The sequence below is a fragment of the Otolemur garnettii genome, unplaced genomic scaffold (assembly GCF_000181295.1).
Source record: "Otolemur garnettii isolate 467f Iridium unplaced genomic scaffold, OtoGar3 scaffold00153, whole genome shotgun sequence".
NCBI lineage: Eukaryota > Metazoa > Chordata > Mammalia > Primates > Galagidae > Otolemur > Otolemur garnettii.
This window is the reverse complement of record NW_003852548.1, coordinates 1380451-1384942: the sequence shown is the minus strand read 5'-3', so window position 1 is coordinate 1384942 and position 4492 is coordinate 1380451. Positions and strand designations below refer to the sequence as shown.

Genomic DNA, 4492 nt, shown 5'->3' with positions numbered 1-4492 from the left:
GTCCGAGCTACTTGGGAGGCAGAGGCAGGAGACTCGCTTGAGCCCAGGAGTTGGAGGTTGCTGTGAGCGTGATGCCATGGCACTCTACCCAGGGCGATAGCTTGAGGCTCCGTCTCAAAAAAAAGAGAAAAAGAAACAAGCCCACTGTCAGGGAGTAGTTTGTGCCATGAAGGAAGCGTTTGGCTTTATTGAAAGAGATGATGTTGTAAAAGAGATATTCTTTCACTATAGTGAATTTAAGGGTGACCTAGAAACCTTACAGCCTGGAGATGACGTGGAATTCACAATCAAGGACAAAAATGGTAAAGAAGTTGCAACAGATGTCAGACTATTGCCTCAAGGAACAGTCATTTTTAAAGATATCAGCATGAACATTCTGAAGGAACTGTAACCAAAGTTATCCCAAAAGTACCCAGTAAAAACCAGAATGACCCATTGCCAGGACGCATCAAAGTTGACTTTGTGATTCCTAAAGCACTTCCCTTTGGAGACAAAGATACAAAATCTAAGGTGACCCTGCTGGAAGGTGACCATGCTAGGTTTAATATTTCGACAGACCGATGTGACAAATTAGAACGAGCAACCAATATAGAAGTCCTATCAAAAACATTTCAGTTCACTAATGAAGCCAGAGAAATGGGTGTGATTGCCGCCATGAGAGATGGTTTTGGTTTCATCAAGTGTGTGGATCATGATGCTCGTATGTTCTTCCACTTCAGTGAAATTCTAGATGGGAACCAGCTCCATATTGCAGATGAAAGGGAGTTTACTCTGGTTCCTGATATGCTCTCTGCCCAAAGAAATCATGCTATTAGGATTAAAAAACTTCCCAAGGGCATGGTTTCATTCCATTCCCATTCAGATCATCGTTTTCTGGGCAGTGTAGAAAAAGAAGGCACTTTCTCCAATCCTAAAACCACTAGCCCAAATAAAGGCAAAGAGAAGGAGGCTGAGGATGGCATTATTACTTATGATGATTGTGGGGTGAAACTGACTATCGCTTTTCAAGCCAAGGATATGGAAGGACCTACTTCTCAGATAGGAGATAAGGTTGAATTTAGTATTAGTGACAAACAGAGGCCTGGACAGCAAATTGCAACTTGTGTATGACTTTTAGGTCATAATTCCAACTCCAAGAGGCTCTAAAAATTTTGGATTTATTGAAACAAGCCAATCATGATAAGGAAATCTTTTTCCATTACAGTGAGTTCTCTGGTGATGTTGATAGCCTGGAACTAGGGGACATGGTCGAGTACAGCTTGTCCAAAGGCAAAGGCAATAAAGTCAGTGCAGAAAAAGTGAACAAAACACATTCAGTGAATGGTATTACTGAGGAAGCTGATCCCACCATCTACTCTAGCAAAATCATTCGTTCCCTGAGGAGTGTTGATCCAACATAGACAGAGTACCAAGGAATGACTGAGATGTGGAGGAGGGGGATATGAAAGGTGAGGTCTATCCATTTGGCATAGTTGGGATGGCCAACGAAGGGGATTGCCTACAGAAAGGGGAGAGTGTCAAGTTCCAGTTGTGTGTACTGGGCCAAAAGGTATAGACTATGGCCTACAACACCACACCCCTATGTAGGACCACAGTGGAGTGTGTGAAAGATCAGTTTGGCTTCATTAACTATGAAGTAGGAGATAGGAAGAAGCTCTTTTTCCATGTGAAAGAAGTTCAGGATGGCATTGAGCTACAGGCAGGAGATGAGGTGGAGTTCTCAGTGATTCTTAATCAGCGTGGCAAGTGCAGCCCCTGTAATGTTTGGTGAGTCTGTGAAGGCCCCAAAGCTGTTGTAGCTCCTAGACCTGATAGGTTGGTCAATCGCTGAAGAACATTACCCTGGATGATGCCATTGCTCCTCACCTAATGGTTCTTCGTCAGCCAGAACCAGATAATTCAATGGGATTTGGTGTAGAAAGAAAGATCTGTCAAGCTGGTGTCATTGACTAACCATATCCACAAAGCACATCATTAATCCACTATGATCAAGTTGGGGGGATTCTGGTGAAGGGTTCTGAATATCTCCCTCTTCATCCCTTCCCACATCTGGATTACTTACTCTATTGAGCTGTTACACCAGTTTTAACACCTTCCTCATGTTATGTTTAAAAAAATTTAAGAAAGCCATTTTAAAATTAAAAAATAAATAAATAAAATTATGGTGTGTTGGCTCAGCACCTGTGGCTCAAGTGGCCAAGGTGCCAGCCACATACACTTAAGGTGGTGGATTTGAATCCAGCCCAGGCCCGCCAAAACAACAATGACGGCTTCAACCAAAAAATAGTCTGGCATTGTGGTGGTCACCTGTAGTCCCAGCTACTCAGGAGGCTGAGGCAGGAGACTCGCTTGAGCCCAGGAGTTGGAGGTTGCTGTGAGCTGTGATGCCACAGCACTCTACCCAGGGGGACAGCTTAACTCTGTGTCCAAAATAAATAAATAAATACAAAGATAAAAAAAAATAAAATTATGGTTTCTGAAAAGTTTCCTCCTAGTATTGCAGTTCTGGCATAATTGCATTGTGTTTAGAGACAGTCTGTATGATGTGGCTTCTGTATCTTTTCCTGTGTGCCCTTCTGGAGCAATCTCATTTATTTACCAGCTCTATGCTAAGAATTCCCAAATTTTACCTCTGTGCTTGACAAAGAACCTATTGTATAACTCCCTATACATTTTACCACTTTAATTTCAACATAGACAAAGTGTAACATGCTTCATACTCTTCCCTACTCCCCCTCCTACTCTACTAGCCCCTCTCTCAGTAAATAGCAGCACGGTCTCCGTGGTTGTGTAAAACCAAGAGTTCAGCATTGCCCTAGAATTTTTTTCTTATTCTCACTCGTACAATTTGTCGAGCACCAGTCCCAACAACATTATGGGTTCCCTCCCAGTGGCTTGATGGAACAAGAGGACAAAGAAAATGAAAAAATGAGAGACAAAGGAAAGTTTTAAGAATCAATCTGGGCCAGGAGACTGCATATCTTTATCGTGAGGCTTAATACACATGTAGTGTCTTGTCCCAGGCTAGCTCTGTTTTTATTTCATATTCCATTTTTTTTTTTTTTTTTTTTGAGACAGAGCCTCAAGCCATCCCCCTGGGTAAAGTGCCATGGCATCACAGCTCACAGCAACCTCCAACTCCTGGGCTCAAGCGAGTCTCCTGCCTCAGCCTCCCAAGTAGCTGGGACTACAGGCGCCCGCCACAATGTCCGGCTATTTTTTGGTTGCAGCCATCATTGTTTGGCAGGCCCAGGCTGGGGATTCGAACCCGCCACCTTAGGTGTATGTGGCTGGCGCCTTGGCCACTTGAGCTACAGGCACGGAGCCTATTCCATTGTTTTAATCATAAATCTCATGAGAGAAAGGTAAACAATTCCGATATGGTTCTTGCTATGCTTGCATTTTTCTAACTAAACTATTTCTTTAACATGTTAATTGGATGAATTTACTTTTTACTTTTATTGCTTTAAGGTATTTATGATCTTTAACACAGAGTATAGAACAGTGAAAAAGCAGGACGTCAGAAAAAACTCCTATTAAGCCAGCACACAAATCACAGCAGTGACAATTAATACTCAAGAAGCTTGTTGCTCAGACAGGTGACAGAAGCAAAGAAATATTTTATCTCCTTACCTGGTCTGGAGTAAATCTTGCCTTCTTTAATAAAGTTTAAACATTTTGCATATCTAACTTTACAAAAGCTCTCCCTCTCTCAGAGCAAATAGCTCTGCTTGGGCCTGGCTGGGTGAGTTTTGCCTGCTCAGAGACCTTGTCTAGCAGAGTCGCTCTGGGCGAGGGGTGTAATTTCAGCAAGCCGCTGTTTAAGTTTTTTTTTTATTTTTTTCTGAGACTTTGTCTCCTTCGCAACCTCAAATTCCTGGGCTCAAGCGATTCTCTTGCCTCAGCCTCCCAAGTATCTGGGACTACAGGCACCCGCCACAACGCCTGGCTATTTTTAGAGACAAGGTCTTGCTCTGGCTCAGGCAGGTCTCAAACCCGTGAGCTCAGGCAGTCCACCCGCCTCTGCCTCCCAGAGTGCTAAGATTACAGGCATGAGCCACCGTGCCTGGCCTTCTCTCCTTAAGTTTTAAAGGTGCCAGGCTTCCAGTAGCACGTTGTGCAGGGCTCTGGATTCCTCTGAATCCACTTCTCTCCTGTTTCTGTTTTTCCATTGCCCATCCTCTGCAATCATTTTCTTAATTCAGTTCCTAGCCTAATTATAACTAATACTTGTATATTCGTTTTAAGCTTATAAAATCATTACTGGCAATGCAAGCATATGACTCTTAAGTACTTCCACATGCCCCTACACAACTCATCCTTCTCAAAGCATAGCATCTACACCTTCTACGCCTCATTACAACAGCTACCTAAGTCCAGACGGTTTTATTCTCTCATGTAAACTCTGCAGTGCGTCTCCAGATTGGTCTGGGCTCACTCATTTCAAATATTCCTTAGAATGGCATCTGAATACTGTTTTTTTTTTTTTTTT

General features: G+C 43.0%; 1 protein-coding gene and 1 pseudogene across 2 annotated transcripts in view; both read left to right on the top strand.

Annotated features, from left to right (window-relative positions):
* Positions 1-4492, top strand: part of ZNF41 (zinc finger protein 41) — a 47027-nt gene that overhangs the window by 28479 nt on the left and 14056 nt on the right.
* LOC105887995 lies at positions 167-2034 on the top strand (annotated as a pseudogene). Its single transcript, XR_002775690.1, has one exon. The product of XR_002775690.1 is annotated as a cold shock domain-containing protein E1 pseudogene (transcript).